Genomic DNA, 20117 nt, shown 5'->3' on the forward strand with positions numbered 1-20117 from the left:
AATGTGGGCTGGACAAGGGACTAAAAAATTGAGATTACTTACTGCAAAATAGGAAAAGTAAGGAGAGGTTTTGTGAGAGACAGGCTACTACAAACTGCCATCCACAAAAAAGTAAGTCATTGCTATCTACAAATTATACTTCTATAATTACCACGGCACTAAAGGGGACAAAGTAGTAGTAAATGTAGTATAGGGCAGTCTTGGAGAAAGACACACATTGGCACTCATAGGTTTTTTAGCACATTTCCATAACAAAAGCAAAATAAGACTCCATAGGAAATAATGTTAAACAAACACAAATATTTAAAATAAAAAATAAAAAATACAGATATATTTTGGTTAATGTTAAAAATAATAATTTACATTATTCTTAAAAAAATAATGTGTATAAATTAGATAAACGTATATTCATTAATCTGAGTAGTTATTATACATTTAATTTGATGAGTTAATGTGCTATGCATTTTATTTTGGTAGCTTGGGTTTTTTAATAGATTTTTAAAAATTATTTTATGTTTATATTTTATATTAAAATATTTGTAATATATTCTTTTAAGACCAGTAATCATTAATATTTCTCCCTGCACTTTACCATACATGGCTCTCCACCTTGGTGGCTGAGATCTCCACCTGCAGGTGCAGGTGAAAAATTACTAGTAGTGACTTTACACTTGGTCATCATGTTGTAGAAAGTTCCACCACGGGGTTGAGATACTTAGGTGTAAATTTATACTCGGAATTGGTGAATGGCTATAAAGCGTACATATGCACTCAGGTGAATTCCAAGATTTATACATGAGTAAATCTACACATGTAAATTTACCTTTGCGAATCAGGCCGTAAGTGTTCTGACCTGTGGTGTAATCATGACCAGCATCTATTTTGTTGTTGTTGAACTGCTGGAAGTCCTCTGCACCCCCCACTGAAAATTCGGACATAGACAGATGATACTCTCAGATTCAAGCCTGTCAAGGGGTGTCAGAACTAAGTCTAACAATTGATGCCATATAAAAAACTTCAAGGGAAGATTAGAACATTTAAAAATGATTTTCTATTAAATTGGGACAGAACTATTCCAGCCAAGTGGCTCAGACAACTTCTAGTGTGAAAAACATTCTGAACAAGGAAATAAACTCCAATTACAAACAATAGCAATTTAATCCAGCTACTCTTCACTCTCCTATGCATTGGGCTATTGTACAGGGGCTGTCCTAAGCTGCAGGCATACTATTGCAAACAAAGCTGAGGCCTCCGAAATCGAAACTAACCATGCACAAGAAAATTCAAAATTATGGAATTTGTTAAAACGGAGGACTGAAATTGGGGAGTTTGTCTGCCATGCCTGGAAATCATAATAGTGACATCCAAAAGTCAACAAAATAAGGGTTAACATGCTCAACTGATAAACTCAAGGTTTTACCAAACCCTGTGTCAACATTCAGAGACTATGTACGTAGAGAGGAGAATAGAGGCTTGCTTGCATGAGGAATCAAACTTAAGGTATACAGAAGTCCAGCTACATTATCTGGTCTGTTAGGAAGCCAATATGCAGCATCAAGAAACTTTTCAGCACTAGCGGCGCTCAAACTTTTAAAAGGTTACTGGCAGGTATGAATGCTCCATTTGGCACCATGTTCACAAAGAAAGATTGGATAACAAAACTAACTGCAGGCAGTTAGGCAAAGACTTTTGATGAAGTAGAGGATGCGGGTTGACTATTTGGCAGGATAGGGAAGAGGACCTCGAAGGAAAAGGCAGAAAATAGTGTTTTCTATCATTCTGTATGTGCACTGTGTCTTTGCTATTCTATTTTGCCCACCACTGTCTTAAGAGCATTAAACTTGAAATCCAAGGGTTATTAGAAATGGAACAGCACTGGTGGGTTATATGTAGGGGTGGGCGGAATTTGCGAAATTAACTTTCGCAAATTATCGTGAAAATGTTTAAAATTATCGCAAACAAGCCGAAATATCGCGAAGAGGCGGAAGTTTTTTTCCGGCATGTTCGCGAGATTTTCTGCATGGTTGCGGGTCGCCAACTTACCCATGTGGTTGCTTGCGGGCGCGGCCATCTTGTTTTGAGTTGTCTCGCGGTGCATGATCGCGAGAAGAAAGACGTGATCGCGCGACGCATGACGTCACTGCGGGCGCGAACTGTCGCGAGACAGCGCAAATGGCTAAAAACAATACAACATCTCATGGAGAACGCGACCGGATCAAGAAAACTTGTCGGCGAACGCAGGGATTCAGGTAAGGCGATCGCGCGCGCGCGAGAATGTATTATTTTACAGCACGAGCAAGAAACAAATTATCGCCAAGCTGCGGAAACCGGAAATTTTGACATTTTCGCGCTCTCCGCGGAACGCGAAAATGTCAAATTATCGCAATTTCCGCGAACGGAACAAAATTTTCGCCCAGGCCTAGTTATATGACGTCCTACCACCTAGCAAGACTATGAATATCTTTTTAAACAGAAGAAGGAGACGACTTGGCATAGATCACTAGGAAGATAGTTCTAGATACAGTGGCACAATTTGAGTAAGACTGAGCGACAGATCTTTGGACCAGATTAACAAACGTTATTCAGAAATCCTACCAACAGGTTTTCTACCAAGTTTGGATTTATGAATTTTAGGAATTCAACAAAGGCTTCCTAGAGTGTTTCTAGAAATGTGTGCTAGTTGCAGGTTTAGAGTGGCAGAGGTCCGCCTGACAGACACTTTTTATGTTCAGGTCAGGCAGCCAGGCGCTATACGGTTCCAAAATGCACAGGTGCCTGGCCGTCTGAGCTAAACTTTGCCAGGCTGAAGGTGTAACTTCTTCAGCCCAGCAAAGTGCTTGGAGGACCTTCTCCTTGGGATGAGAGAGAGCATCACTGGTAGCCTTGGACCTGTGTGCTTGAGATTTAAGCCCTGAAATACCCAAGGCTGAGTGTCAATCAGTGACACCTCTTTACAGAGTTGGGTGGGGTCAGCAGCCTCACTGACCCCAATGCACTCTGTGACAAGGTAGGGACTGCTCCTTCCTTTCATTGGTGTTAAATATTGGAATCAACTCTACTGCATCATTATGGATTTCCTGATTGTTTTCACCAGTACACTAGCATGCCTGAGACAACTAGTGGGTAAGCCTCATGTTTTCTGTGTTCTCCAGAAGAGTAATGTACTCTGTTGAACTGGAAATACACCCGATGTGTGCCTGCATCTATGATTAAGTAGGGTACACTCTTAAACTTGAGGAAGTGATTCAAGAGTCAAAGATACTGCCTTTTTACTATGGATCTCTTGTGGAGTGGCCTTCTTGCCATCCTGGTACCATCTGTTCAGTGAGCCTTAACAGCAGTGTAGTCCTTGACTTCCTCCAAGGGCAGGAAGACGGTATTTGTGTGCATGTGTGTCTGCATGCATCTGTGTGTGTGTTTGTGTTTAGCAGAGGGAAAGAGATTATCCTCTGTATAAAAGATGGTGTCTTCTAGTCATGGGGAGACCTGAACTCATCAACCATCATTGAAAAACCATTTTCCGTTTTCACAATTACTCAGGGTCAAAAGGATTGTATCAGACCATTCTAAATTACAAGTACAAACTCAGGAAATGGTCCGCCGGTTCGAAGCCCGCGGATATCCACATGAGATCCTGCAGAATGCTATCACAAAGGTAGCTAACACAACCCTTGAGGCACTATTACAACAAACCACGCAGAAAGAACAACGTCGCATGGTGGTGGTCTCTCGGTTTTCCACCATGATTTTAATGGCATTTTCAGCGATCCACCAATGTTTGCACACACAAGGAGTAAGAACATTCAAGAATTGATCAGATTCAACATCAAACCACCAACCGCAGAATACCGGGGGACAATCCCCTGCCACAACTGCAGTAACTGTCACAACATCATTAAGGGCAACAAAATCACACATCCCATGAGGGGCACTCCCATCAAACTGCGAGTAAATGCCACCTGTGATACCACCAATGTGATTTATTTACTGAAATGCCCATGTGGTCTTGTATACGTGGGCAAAACTGAAAGGAAGATTAAGACACGCATACACGAACACAAGAGCAACATACGTACCAGCAACCTCAAATCAACAATATCAGCGCACTTCCTTGAGAACCAGCACAATATCGCACAATTGAAATTCACGATTGTGGAGACTGTTGAAAAACAGGAGGGAAGAGACAATAACACTTTTCTTTTACAACGAGAAAACTTTTGGATTTATAGGTTGGAATCCTTGAAACCAAAGGGTCTCAACGACCGCTTGGAATTTGCTTGTTACTTATGAGACGGGACACTTCTGGTTATTGTGCAGTCAACATGTTTTTTTTCACCAATGATGTAATTGGTGGCCATTATTCATTTTTTCACAAACCCAATCACCGTCTATATATTTTTTTAACAATCATTCTCCATTCAACACTTTTTTTTTATATTCATTCTCCATTCACCATGTTTTCTCACTCTCGTATTTAGATGGTCTGGCTGGGTTCATCACTTTTTCACACTTCGCACTACCCACAACATGGCGCCCGCAATGTTGCAGTCACCTTGACACTTCCTCACGTTCTAGTTTTCACTGTTCGACATCCGCTTTTCCACGGACGTCCCCTTTTTACATGCATGTGCCGCTTGGAGCAACAACAAACTCCACACTGAATCGTTGTCCGACACCAACGTACGCAGCAGGTATGAGGCGTCCTTTTAATGTTGATTTTTGCTCGCATGGCTTAATGCCGGCGGTCATTAGCTAATCGTAATTATGTTTCTTTCGTACTTTTTTTAACCTCATGGCGTTAAACTGCACCATTTGTCACGTTCTCCACTGTTTTTCACGAACAAACGGGCTCACTTCACACACAGCATCGTCCTCACTGGCAGAGTTTAGTCCAAGAGGCATGTTCCGTTCAACAAACAGGTTCACTGAGTTCACCTAACGGCACCTCCAGGGTGTGTATAACGAATCTTGTCTTTCACCGGCACGGCACCAAAGCCCTCACAGCATGTGTTTTGTTCTTTTTCAATCACTCTTTCCTTTATCTGAACGGCAAACAGCACGGTGTATCTTTTTTATCCAACGATTTCACACATTTTTCACCTTCCTGAATTTTCACCAATGTAACGACGCAGAGATATCATTTGCACAGACTAGATTGTGGCTTTTTTAATGATTTTCAGATTCATTGCTATGACGTACCGTTTGTACAGGTTCTCATTTTTGTTAACCTATTTAGGCATCGTTCACAATGTTTTTTCGATATGGCTTAACCCCTTATTGTAACACCTAGCTACATATATGTATCTCTTCTTTTGTCATTTAGATTACCCTGATGAAGGGCCCAGTGTGCCCGAAATGCATTGGGATCACGCTTAAGAGCGGGGATCAAGCTTAAACAACGAGATAATTCACTTTTGGATGTTCCCAACACACAACTGATGGATTTCCCATAAAGATTCTGTTAATAAACCTTGAAACCAAAGAACAGCATCAATTTTTTCAATTTTTTTTTATTCAACCTCCATCACTACCCTACATTCGCTTCCGCGAACACCACGGTGCGTCCAGAGGGACGTTGTCTGTTGGCAGCCAACGCATGAGTATTTTCTTGACCATTTACACTCCTTGGGTTCAGAGAGTGATTCCTCCGTGGCACACAACAGCAATTTAACTTCATGCTACACCAGTGGTTTGTGCACGTCCCAAATTCCTATTGACTGAGACCTGAACTTAGGCCACAGCTCAGGAACATCAATACACACCCAGCCAGTTGAAAACGGTTCTTCCTCCTTGTCCTCCACCTACAGTGCACATAACGAGATAAACCTTGATGAAGCATTTGCCAGTACTGCTCTGATTCAGGAGTGCTGACATTTTGGACAAGTTAAGACCCTCTTTTAGCTTTCTGGTTAGGTAAGTAATGACCCTCTGAAACAAGTAGTTGGAGTTCTCACTTTGCTCTGACTTCGATTAAAGACACTACAGTCCCTCTAGGTATAATCTTCACAGAACATGAACCTTTGGTGTCCTGGCACAACCAGGAGCTTAGCTTATGATAAGACAACACTGAAGGCATGACCGCAACATGACCAATCAGAAACTTAAAAAATTACCCAGAGGATCTCCTACTAGGAATAGTAGGTGAGCTGTCAATGACATGGCCCAAGACACAAATGAGTACCATCTTCATTATTCTGATGCCCAAGAATGCGCAGGTAAGCCAGAAGCAGTGGCAAGCATTAACCACAGAATCGCACCTACTACAAACTCTATCTATGCCAAATATTGAGCACATGGCTCATCATCAATATGTGCTGTGAGAGTGGCCTAAAGGACAATTCAGCCCTTCACATATCTTCATGTTCACCCGCACTGACAGAACTCTCAGCAGGCAACTATCCTTATAATGGACTCCAATCATTTTCAGCATACCTCATTAATGTTCATAGATGGTATAGTGCTTATTAGTTTTATTAAGATATCCTGTTTATTTTGTGAGGCATGTCTAGCTGGTTCTAGGTGTAAGGGAGCCAGAGGAGGTTGGTGAGAAAGAGTGCTGCGATGAGCAAAGAGTAGTAGTGAGCAGAGAGTGGGATGGGGGGGCTGGCTCTGCTACCTACACTCACAACACACCAAAGAGAGGAGAGGCACAGAAAGAAGTGTTGAAGGTGGTCAGAGTGGTGACAGCGGCATTTTTTCCTTCCTTCTCTGCTTCCTCCGCTGCATCATTGCTCCCGACAAGACATTATTATGCTGGCACGCAGTATTCACATTGTTGCTGCGTACCTCCGCACTATACCTCTATGCAGCAAGAATGAGCAATCTCCAGGTTCCAGGGGCTTGCACAGGTTATTCTTATCAGGCAGGTACACAGCAATAACCAACCTCCAATGCGGTAAGCCCTTCTCCTTAGTGAGCATCTGTGCTCTGCCTCCGCTGTTTAGTTTCTTAGGCTCATGAGTGACCCCTTCCTGAAACTTCCAAGTGGCCTCTGGGTTTTGGGTGGAGACCTCAATTGAGTCATGGATGTGCTTCAAGACCGATCCTCCCCTAGCTTGAGTGGCCACATGTACCTCACATACTTGACTACCAAATGGGCATTACAGACATCTGGCATTGCCTGCATGCTATAGAGAGAGCCTACACATTCTTCCTCGCAGCTCATAGGGTCTTCTCTCAAAGTTATTACTTCTTGATGCCCAACACGGAACCTCAGGTAGTGCGGGAGACCTAAATCCACACTTGTGGGCTGTCGGACTACTCCACAGTGGAACTCATGCTGTGTTTGGGGCCACGGCAGGCCCTGCTGCCATGACACATGAATGTATGACATTGTTCTACATTCTGTCCATCAATTGTTGTTTTTGCATTTGTCACCCCGAGTGGAAAGGGTATGCCCAGACGTGGGTCCCTTGCTCTCCATGCCACTGAAAATCAAGCAAGCCTGGCTGAAGACGGCTGAAATGCCAGAAACCGGTCCTAGGATGCTTGTTTCCAGTCCAGGGAGGACCTGGCTTGGCAGTTCGGTCTGGACTGTTCCCATGAGGCACAGGGTCAAGACTGATTTGCATATGGCTGAGTTCAAACTGGAACGGCATGGTGAGCAAAAAAACGATGGATTTAGGCCCAGATCTCTGTACTGGGGTGAATGTATGACATTGTTCTACATTCTGTCCATCAATTGTTGTTTTTGCATTTGTCACCCCGAGTGGAAAGGGTATGTCCAGACGTGGGTCCCTTGCTCTCCATGCCACTGAAAATCAAGCAAGCCTGGCTGAAGACGGCTGAAATGCCAGAAACCGGTCCTAGGATGCTTGTTCCCAGTCCAGGGAGGACCTGGCTTGGCAGTTCGGTCTGAACTGTTCCCATGAGGCACAGGGTCAAGACTGATTTGCATATGGCTGGGTTCAAACTGGAACGGCATGGTGAGCAAAAAAAGATGGATTTAGGCCCAGATCTCTGTACTGGGGTGAATGTATGACATTGTTCTACATTCTGTCCATCAATTGTTGTTTTTGCATTTGTCACCCCGAGTGGAAAGGGTATGCCCAGACGTGGGTCCCTTGCTCTCCATGCCACTGAAAATCAAGCAAGCCTGGCTGAAGACGGCTGAATGCCAGAAACCAGTCCTAGGATGCTTGTTTCCAGTCCAGGGAGGACCTGGCTTGGCAGTTCGGTCTGGACTGTTCCCATGAGGCACAGGGTCAAGACTGATTTGCATATGGCTGGGTTCAAACTGGAACGGCATGGTGAGCAAAAAAAACGATGGATTTAGGCCCAGATCTCTGTACTGGGGTGAATGTATGACATTGTTCTACATTCTGTCCATCAATTGTTGTTTTTGCATTTGTCACCCTGAGTGGAAAGGGTATGCCCAGACGTGGGTCCCTTGCTCTCCATGCCACTGAAAATCAAGCAAGCCTGGCTGAAGACGGCTGAAATGCCAGAAACCGGTCCTAGGATGCTTGTTTCCAGTCCAGGGAGGACCTGGCTTGACAGTTCGGTCTGGACTGTTCCCATAAGGCACAGGGTCAAGACTGATTTGCATATGGCTGGGTTCAAACTGGAACGGCATGGTGAGCAAAAAAACGATGGATTTAGGCCCAGATCTCTGTACTGGGGTGAATGTATGACATTGTTCTACATTCTGTCCATCAATTGTTGTTTTTGCATTTGTCACCCCGAGTGGAAAGGGTATGCCCAGACGTGGGTCCCTTGCTCTCCATGCCACTGAAAATCAAGCAACCCTGGCTGAAGACGGCTGAAATGCCAGAAACCGGTCCTAGGATGCTTGTTTCCAGTCCAGGGAGGACCTGGCTTGGCAGTTCTGTCTGGACTGTTCCCATGAGGCACAGGGTCAAGACTGATTTGCATATGGCTGGGTTCAAACTGGAACGGCATGGTGAGCAAAAAAACGATGGATTTAGGACCCAGATCTCTGTACTGGGGTGAATGTATGACATTGTTCTACATTCTGTCCATCAATTGTTGTTTTTGCATTTGTCACCCCAAGTGGAAAGGGTATGCCCAGACGTGGGTCCCTTGCTCTCCATGCCACTGAAAATCAAGCAAGCCTGGCTGAAGACGGCTGAAATGCCAGAAACCGGTCCTAGGATGCTTGTTTCCAGTCCAGGGAGAACCTGGCTTGGCAGTTCGGTCTGGACTGTTCCCATGAGGCACAGAGTCAAGACTGATTTGCATATGGCTGGGTTCAAACTGGAACGGCATGGTGAGCAAAAAAACGATGGATTTAGGCCCAGATCTCTGTACTGGGGTGAATGTATGACATTGTTCTACATTCTGTCCATCAATTGTTGTTTTTGCATTTGTCACCCCGAGTGGAAAGGGTATGCCCAGACGTGGGTCCCTTGCTCTCCATGCCACTGAAAATCAAGCAAGCCTGGCTGAAGACGGCTGAAATGCCAGAAACCGGTCCTAGGATGCTTGTTTCCAGTCCAGGGAGGACCTGGCTTGGCAGTTCGGTCTGGACTGTTCCCATGAGGCACAGGGTCAAGACTGATTTGCATATGGCTGGGTTCAAACTGGAACGGCATGGTGAGCAAAAAAACGATGGATTTAGGCCCAGATCTCTGTACTGGGGTGAATGTATGACATTGTTCTACATTCTATCCATCAATTGTTGTTTTTGATTTGTCACCCCGAGTGGAAAGGGTATGCCCAGACGTGGGTCCCTTGCTCTCCATGCCACTGAAAATCAAGCAAGCCTGGCTGAAGACGGCTGAAATGCCAGAAACCGGTCCTAGGATGCTTGTTTTTAGTCCAGGGAGGACCTGGCTTGGCAGTTCGGTCTGGACTGTTCCCATGAGGCACAGGGTCAAGACTGATTTGCATATGGCTGGGTTCAAACTGGAACGGCATGGTGAGCAAAAAGACGATGGATTTAGGCCCAGATCTCTGTACTGGGTTGAATGTATGACATTGTTCTACATTCTGTCCATCAATTGTTGTTTTTGCATTTGTCACCCCGAGTGGAAAGGGTATGCCCAGACGTGGGTCCCTTGCTCTCCATGCCACTGAAAATCAAGCAAGCCTGGCTGAAGATGGCTGAAATGCCAGAAACCGGTCCTAGGATGCTTGTTTCCAGTCCAGGGAGGACCTGGCTTGGCAGTTCGGTCTGGACTGTTCCCATGAGGCACAGGGTCAAGACTGATTTGCATATGGCTGGGTTCAAACTGGAACGGCATGGTGAGCAAAAAAACAATGGATTTAGGCCCAGATCTCTGTACTGGGGTGAATGTATGACATTGTTCTACATTCTGTCCATCAATTGTTGTTTTTGCATTTGTCACCCCGAGTGGAAAGGGTATGCCCAGACGTGGGTCCCTTGCTCTCCATGCCACTGAAAATCAAGCAAGCCTGGCTGAAGACGGCTGAAATGCCAGAAACCGGTCCTAGGATGCTTGTTTCCAGTCCAGGGAGGACCTGGCTTGGCAGTTCGGTCTGGACTGTTCCCATGAGGCACAGGGTCAAGACTGATTTGCATATGGCTGGGTTCAAACTGGAACGGCATGGTGAGCAAAAAAACGATGGATTTAGGCCCAGATCTCTGTACTGGGGTGAATGTATGACATTGTTCTACATTCTGTCCATCAATTGTTGTTTTTGCATTTGTCACCCCGAGTGGAAAGGGTATGCCCAGACGTGGGTCCCTTGCTCTCCATGCCACTGAAAATCAAGCAAGCCTGGCTGAAGACGGCTGAAATGCCAGAAACTGGTCCTAGGATGCTTGTTTCCAGTCCAGGGAGGACCTGGCTTGGCAGTTCGGTCTGGACTGTTCCCATGAGGCACAGGGTCAAGACTGATTTGCATATGGCTGGGTTCAAACTGGAACGGCATGGTGAGCAAAAAAACGATGGATTTAGGCCCAGATCTCTGTACTGGGGTGAATGTATGACATTGTTCTACATTCTGTCCATCAATTGTTGTTTTTGCATTTGTCACCCCGAGTGGAAAGGGTATGCCCAGACGTGGGTCCCTTGCTCTCCATGCCACTGAAAATCAAGCAAGCCTGGCTGAAGACGGCTGAAATGCCAGAAACCGGTCCTAGGATGCTTGTTTCCAGTCCAGGGAGGACCTGGCTTGGCAGTTCGGTCTGGACTGTTCCCATGAGGCACAGGGTCAAGACTGATTTGCATATGGCTGGGTTCAAACTGGAACGGCATGGTGAGCAAAAAAACGATGGATTTAGGCCCAGATCTCTGTACTGGGGTGAATGTATGACATTGTTCTACATTCTGTCCATCAATTGTTGTTTTAGCCATGACACCTGACAGCATTGGTACTTCAAGACCTAAACAGCACAGATCACATGCTATCGGCTATCAACAATGATATGTCTCTTAAGAAAGGATCTTTCACCGCCCCAGGGAAACTCTGGGAGTCAATCAAGGCCAGCCTTCGAGGTGAAATACTCAGCCATCTGATCAAAAAATGAAACAAAAAATACACGAGATCACAGATCTGGTGAAGCAAGCTTTGGAGATCAAAACTGAATATCATTTGACCTTAGACCTCACCCTTCTTTGCAACTTGCTCTGCTCACAATCCATTTTATGGCAAACTCTGGTGAAAGAGGCACATACTGCATGGCTGGCTATGCAGAGCCATATATACCAATTGCGTGACAAAACTAGTAAAACTGTGCACTGACTCTGCTCCAATAGGTACCAGCATGGGCACATCGGCTACATCCTGAGTGACTGGGGGTATGCCATTTCTGGGGATTGTCCCATAGTGGCCCATTTTGCAACCTTCTATGCAGACTTATACACCCAAACTGAAGCACAAAAAACCCACTGGTCTGGCCTCATTTGTAGCCAATCTTCCCACAAAGCCTTTGACAGACGACGAAAGGACCTCTCTTGAGGCCCTAGTTACAGTTTAGGAACTAAAATACCTCCACCATACATTCTTCACATAGGAACGTCATTGAAAGATAGGGGTTGATTCCTACACCACACTGTCGTCATTGTGCTTCCCCAAAAGCAGACTTCCTCCATATAACATGGCACTGCAGCACCCTATAGGCGTTCTGACAGGAGTCTTGTCCTGTCTGAGTGCTGTCCTTAGTTTGACTCTCCCTAGGAAACCTAAACTAGTCATACTCCACATCATGGAAGACATAGAAGGGGACTACTAAAAGTGATCTCATTTATGGCTTGACTTGGCACTGGCCAAGTGGGATATAGCACAGTCCTAGAGGAATGAGGAGGGGCCATCCCTAGAGAGGTGGAGGAAGGGTATGGATTGTAGCATGGGCCTTCAACGCCCCATCTATTAAGCCTGAGACTGCCCACACAGACATGGGAGGATTTGGAAGGAATGAGAACATTATAAAGGTATTCAATTAGAACCAGTGGTGAGAGGGGGATTATGTGAGCAGATTGGCAGACTGAGAACTCGCCATAGTTGGCTTGAGGGGGATTCATGGAGGGGTGCATCTTTTTTAATTGAGCCAGGTGTGGCAGCTCAGGTGCAGCCTGCTGGCCACTTATCACAGTTCACTACTATAGGTGCCTCTGCCTCAGAGCACTTTGTGCGTTGTTCTAAAGGACTGCTATCAGAGAACCAAAAACCAGCCACCCTGTGACTGTCCAATATGAAGCCTCAACACCAACAAAGCTACTCAAACAAGAAAATCCCTCGGTACACTCTGCAATATTTCATGTGGCTCACTCTATGGCACCACAACCCACGCATCCACTGAGATCCCCTACAGCAGATGAAACCTTCTTTGGAAAACTGAATTCCCCTTTCCCAGCTATCTGCTCTATTAGCCAGCACAATACGTCCAACTCAAACGGCAACTTGGATGTTCTTACCTTCTCCAGCACAGGGGGAACAGTGGGCCTGCCCAGCAGCAACAAGACAACTGGCAAGCACCTTAAACAGCAGCTGCTGAAAGAGTGGTTAGTACTGAGAGATTCTATAACGAATGTTAAATGACCACATCCCAGAATGCACCTAGTCAGGACACACCCGATCTGGCTTCCAGCTTAGGTTCAACCACTAAAATCATTACAAATACTGTAGAAATCCACTCCATGTGCTCAAGGCTACAGGAGCAGTGCTCTCTGCTTAATTCTAGTTCTGACTCAGACTCTATCTATGGTCACCAAAACATTGAGACAAACCACTATGAAAAACAAAACACTAAGCCAACAATTAACCAAGAATCAGATATCCAATACTGACTCTCTGGCCAGCTCATTGGATAATACTGAGCTACAAATCACGTTGGATGGTCTTACATCTACTCAAACTTCCTTGAACTCAGCCCACATTGAAGATACTGTAACCTTATCCCCTTATGAGGTTCATGTATCGACCCATAACATTAAGGAGAACTCAGCATCCCCACCTACCCAGTTTTGACTGCTATGGGGCAATAAGTTACAGATTAATGAAAATCAATGGCAGTGAACCAGTCAACACCACTAGCGGTGCTACTTCTAAAAAAGATCAGTCTAGATCTATTGCTACTGTAATAAATAATCAAACCTGTGGAGAACACGGACCACGCTACATAGTCCTTTGCCTGTGTATCTCCAAACTTGCCAGCTTAAACATTGATCTACTACAGCTGCTACCTATGAAACTCTCCTTACCATTGAATTAAAGACTTCAACCAGGCAGCAACAACCAGCATCAACTGTTGATCAAAAGCAAAATTCAACAACTACTGACCCTCCCCAACTCACATATTCGAGTACCAATAAAGAGCCTCAAGCTAGTCAAGCCAGTCTAGCAAAGTCTCAACCAACTAATGTTCACAAGCCAACCAAAGGAAACGTGATGAACAGCAATGCAAGCAATCTATTGTGCATTAACTCAAATGTTTTACCCACTGCTGACAAAACAGAGGACAACGGCGCCAAAGGCGATCAATGGGAGGATCACGTCACATTTCATCTTTACATAAGCAAGCGACTCCAGAAGTAATCAAGAAAGCTAAATAAAATCTTGACTAGATCATCAGAGAAGCTCCCTGGCTCTCCCTTAACAAACAAGATAGCGAGGAGGAAGGGCGTCTGGTTCCTCAATGCCGAAGAATCTCGGCATTCCGCCACATGCATCTCAAACATCGAGGAACATGTTAAACCTCCTAATGTGCATGCAAGCTCTTCTCCAAAGAACTAGTCCCAGAATGAACTCTAGCACTGCCAAATAGTCTGTAATAATCTAATTCCAATATCAGCCAGTGGTGCTCAGAATGGTGTCCTCGATAAATCGATTTGCTTACCTCCTCAAGCCCTGGTTTGCAAGACCAACTTTTAATGTTTACTCACTGCTGTGGGCAAGCAAGAGAACATCAAAAGAGACAACGTTCAGTACAATCAATCCTATCCCAGACCCAGCACAAACTATCACAGATGGCCCTTGTCACCAACACTTGGTTTTACCCCCGGACTCCTGAAATCAACTCAGAAGTAGTGATCACTCAGTCGGGGTTGAGCAACCAAGCACAAGCGAAAATCTTAATTGGCCACCAAAAACAACAACTGCCCTGCACCCTGGGAGCAACCTCCAATTGTTTATTGTTGAAAAATGGGTTACTGTTTAAGGGAGTAAACCACTGCGCAAGCAAGCAGCAACCACAATCTCAGGGTGAAACACAAGCAAACCCCAAATTAACCTATGCTTAACTCTCTGGTAGCTTGGCATAAAGCAGTCAGGCTTAACTTAGATGCAATGTGTAAAGTATTTATGCAGCACTTCAAACAGTGATAAAGTGAAAACACAACCCAAGAAAAATCCTGCACCAATTTACATAAATAAAAATACATTTAATAAATTATTTGAGACCAAAACAACTAAAATCCAATATCCAGGTTCAGAGTTTTAAGTAAAAACATTGCCTAGAAGCAGAAAGTGCAAACTGCTGTTATCTGGTCACACTAGACTGGGACAAAGTCACACATTCAGACCAACCATGATGGAGGGATCATATTAGGCCAGCTAAACAAAGTACCTTAAATCTTGGTTGGGGAGCACGTACTTTAAGTTTTACATGTCCAGGTAGTGAAAAACTCTAAAATTACTGTTTTTCATTATTGTAGAGCCTTTATCTTGTAAAGGATAACATTGGGTTACAGTATTATGTTATACAAGTGATATCCTTTGATTGGAGCAGGTAGGAAGATCATGTTAGATGTCTTAGAAATTTAAAGTTGGTTTTAATTTGCAGTTCTGAAAAGGGCTGTTTTAGAAAGTTGGCATTTTCCTGTCGTAATCATTTGGTGCCTGTAGCCTGGCCTTTGTTTATTCCTCCCAGACAGTATCAAAATGGAAGGTCTGGGGGTTGGCAGGATAGGGCATTCTGGCTTGTTGGGGGTAGGCGGAACTACCTCAATGGCACTGGCAGATGCACAAAGGACTTCACACTAGCCTATTGTGCCCTCAGACAGACTTGGACCTGGGTATGAAGGCAGGAACTTCCAGACTCTTCTGCAGTGGAAAAGTCCAGAAGCTTCTCCCACTTCAAAAAGGGCACCAAATATAAATATGGTGCCATCAGACCAACTCTTCAGTACACTCCTGGATCTAGGGATACTAAAGAAGGACTGCCAAGCTGCCTGTGGACTAACTTGCTGCCTGCGCCTGTCTTGCTGTCTGAGAAGGAGAAGGAAGACTGGACCTGCATCCTTCATCCCAGGCTGAAGTGACTCCAAGGGTCAGCTGGCTGACCTCCTGTTCTCAGCTACAGGGAAGTAACAAGCTCCAGAGACCTCTCTGCAACTGCCCAGCTGAGCTGCTGGAACGGGGCCTGACTGGACATGAAACTGGGCCTGCCTGAGCCCTGCTGGCCTCTGCTATAGTGTGTTCCTGATCCCCAAGAAGTGTCTGCCAGGGCATGGAGCCCTTGGTGTGGCATCAGTTGAGCTCCTCCTTGAAGAAAAGGAGAAATCCTGAAGTTTGGGATCTTCAAGACTGCAAATGGACCCGTTAAGCCAAGATATTGCTGCCCATGCCTAGAAAACAATGAGAAGCTCCAGTGAACCTGACCCTTTGCGCTACAGCAACCGTCATTGACGCCCAGCAAAGAGAGATCTGCAGTTTGCACTATAACGTTGACAGCCCGTGATGACTGCTAATGCAAATCTCTAGCAATGACTATCCACAATACCAGACAGGATCTTCGCACTACAGCTACGGCTGTCCTGATGCCTGCCTTGCTCTTCTGCTTTAGTGATGACCATTTGTGACACTCTCCCTGCTCTTCACAGGCTTCTCCACAGCGAATGGAACTCTTCTTGCTGGACTTTACAAGGCACCTTTTTCAGCTGCACTAACCTGGTCCCTGTATCAGACCCATGCTTTATCACTTTTGGCCTGAACGTGTGACTTTCACCCAGTGTTGCACGGCCAGATAACCACAATTGGCGCTTTGTGCTTTTAGGTGCTATACTTACCTTAAATCTTTACATTTGCATATCTCTTGTTCTACTTATCGGATTTTTGTCATTTTGGTGTTAAATAATTTAGTACATTTTATTCTTTTATTCTAACATACTGTGGAATTTTTCTTTTGTTGTGGTATCACTTTATTATTGTGTAACTGCTGCATAAATACTTTACACATTGCCTCTATGTTAAGCATAACTACTTTTATGCCAAGCTACCAGAGGTTAACTTAGTGATTTTTGTGGTTCACCCTGACAGGAATTGTGGCTGGTGTTTGAGCAAGGCTCACCCTCCCGTCAGCCAACAACCCAATTTCTCACAGGCACCATCTATGTTTCCCAATGGATGGTGGGGGCTGCTGGTGGAGGCTGCAGAAGGTGAAGTAACCCCCCAGAAATGATCTAGGAAACTTATCCTATGTCTCCTAGGTCCTAGAAAGAAGGGCCTAGGGATACATTTTCTGATTTGACTGATATGATGATGACTTTTAACATGTGGTGAGTGTTCTTGTAATTAGTGCCCTTCTAATAAAGACAATTGGCTTCCTTTATATATCAATGTGATGGCTCTCTTACAAAGCCAATAGGCCTGCTTTATCTAAATTGACACCCCTATATATTGTGTTGTTGCACATGGTAAAGTTGAGAGTGTTTGTGATTTTGGGAGACGTGACCCTCAATGTCAGAATGTCACCAAAGGTGTTTACATCTACCTCAGATACATTTTTATAAATAATTTTGTAGTATTTAGTTGAAAGTGGTTAATAAATGCATTCTTCCTTTTTCAAAGACAAAGCAACGACTGGAAAATGATTTATTCATTTTTGCTACTCTGTGCCAGTGAATAGAGATTACTAGTCCATACCACCTCCCCAAAGTAGGCCTTGAACTGCTCTGATTCACTTCCCTGCAAGAGTCAAGTACAACAATGGGGTAATTGGTTCCCAGTGAGGAGACAGTTTTGAACATATTACTTGTGCAGGCCTCACACCCTGCACAGCTAATAACCCAATTACTTTCACTTAGCCTCATAGGCTGGAAGCTAATTTACAACCAGATTACCTTACATATAGCACAAGAAATTCGTTTATGTGTATTATCCAATATTCTGAATCAGCAGTCTTGTCATGCGGGATTAGAGTTGCCAGACTGAGTTGAAATACCAGTAAGCAATAAATATGTGGACACCTTCAAAGAACAAAGTTAAATTCTACATCACACGTACAAAAAAGTCTCCTTCTGTGTAATGCTTAAATATCCCATTGTTGGAAATGACCATCTTGTGCATAGTAATCCTCGAGATGTTTGTATTGTTTTGCACTGACACCTCATATAGCTGATGCAAGCCTGGTATGAAAATGCAAAACTGCGGCGGTGTTCCATCTATGTACAGGAAATGAACATTGCCCTGGGACTGACCATGCCAATGCTGATGGTCTTTCCAGGTTTTACTGCTTTAGCCATGAGGGTAGTTAGTTCTACCTTCTTTCTGATGGGGCAAAGGGGAGTGCACATGTTGGAAATGTCAATCTTTTGCATGGCATTAGCACAGATTTTTGTCTTGTTTTTGCTGAATCTCTTTTTGTTGGCCGTCGGACACTCTCCCTTATAAAAATGGTATAAATTAGTATATAGCTAAATGGCACATTTGCTTTTATGTCCCTAGTATATGGCACTGCATGTGCCCAAGGCCTGTAAATTAATTGCTACTGATGGATTGCAGCAATCATTGTACCAAACCACTAAAGTAGCTCTGTAAAACACGTGTCCAGGCTGACCACTGCAGCCTGGGTGTGCAGCTTTAAAACTACAACGCCAAGCCTTTTGACAGGCCTAAATGTTTCTTTTTATACTAACAAGTCACCTCTAAATGACCTAGGACACGCATTATGGCATCATGTAGTAGAAAAATGCCCAGAAAAATTATTAATATTGAAATGAATGGTTTCGTAGAACAGGATTAGTTGGGTCTCAAATCAAACAAGTTGCCATGTAGCAGAGGTTGAGACTGCTGGGAAATTGATGTGGATTTATTTGCTTCTCTCAAGTGAAGTTCTTTCAGGATGGAGCAAAGTGCACTTTGTCAAAATATGGTTTGAAGCTTGGGTGCACAGAACATTATCCAGACTGTATCTGGTGCAGAAGGATATATTTGAAAAAGAGGGGACCCCTACATAACCAATAGGATTGCTATACATAGGGAATGTTAATAAGTTTAGGAAAAAATTATAGCAACCTTGAAAAGAGAGTGCCACTCATTACCAGGAGTCTCCATCCACCGCTTTGCTTTCATCAATTTTGATTTGAATTTAGTATCATTTTCCTTATGTGTATATATGTGTTGTATCATATCCTTAATCAGTTGGAATTAATGATATAATTTGAAAATAATACTTTTGTATATAGACACTTTATCATTGACTATATTTTATGAAAATATTCAATAAATGATTTTAAATATCTCAATTTGTTGGAGCTGCACTTATGAATTGATATTAGTCACTCTGGTGCAGAAGGATCCAGAAGAAGCGGTGTTCAGCAACCAGCTGAGGAGGAGAGCTCCAGATCAGTGTTTGAGATCAGTGTTTGAGAGTGTGGAATGTCTTTCTTAGAAATCACCAGTGTTCCTTCCTTGTGCTGTTATTGGTCGGACCTTATATTTTTCAGATATGCAAAATATATTCATATACAATTATTTCATATATATCAGATATGCAGAATATATTTATATACAATTATATCACATACATCAGATATGCAGAATATATTTATATACCATTATATCATATGTATCAGATATGCAGAATATATTAACGTCAAATATAAATTAGGCGTCTGCCTCATGTGGTCCTAGGGAGACAGACTTAGTATTATATTTTCAAGACAAACCCCTCTCAGAATCAGTTGCATGATAAATGACACTAGTTTGAGATCAGATACAGGAAGCAAAAAATGTCTTATTCCCCATATTTTCTGAAGATGTTATCTTTGAGAAATCTATTGTAGACGCTTTCAATGAGAAACAGAAAATACAAATGCTATTAACTTCAAAGCCTAGCATTTCTTTCTTTTTTTTTGCGAATGCCAAGCGAAACAATGTGGCAATTCGATTAGCTTTCTTTTCTGTTTTCCTCAGCCCTGAAGTACCTCGGAACTTTTTTTGCGATACGTGACATTTCCTAAGCAGTTCACATAGCATTTAGTCCAAATGTACCCAGAATCCACAATAACTGAGGGATTATGCACAGTGAAAGGCGTTTAAAAACTGTGGTGAATCCCCACAGCATGCAGAATTCCCCTTTGGGTAGACTTTGTGTGCTTTGCATTCCATCAATGTTCCCTCCACTTTTATTAACTTCATTTGAAGATACCATTCCAGCGGTTCAACCTTCCACCTAGGATCCAATATAGATTTCAGATATGGGTCTATTGCAAATTTGTAAGGCAAAGACTGTACGCTTCTTACATGAAACGTGCAAGGGAAACATTGCAGAATGGTCCTTTCACATGTGACTGGTTATAGACAGTGTGCATCAAGCACACTGTCAGGGGTGACATAGTGCAAGGCTATCACAGACATCCGCAGTGCTGAAGCTGGGCTTTAGGGATGCTTTTGTAATTGGGGTCATCATTGCAAATCGATCCATGGAATTACTGTTGGATGTAACTGTTCCCTGGACGTGGATCCATTTC

The sequence above is a fragment of the Triturus cristatus genome, chromosome 7 (assembly GCF_964204655.1).
Source record: "Triturus cristatus chromosome 7, aTriCri1.1, whole genome shotgun sequence".
In the NCBI taxonomy this organism is placed as follows: Eukaryota; Metazoa; Chordata; class Amphibia; order Caudata; family Salamandridae; genus Triturus; species Triturus cristatus.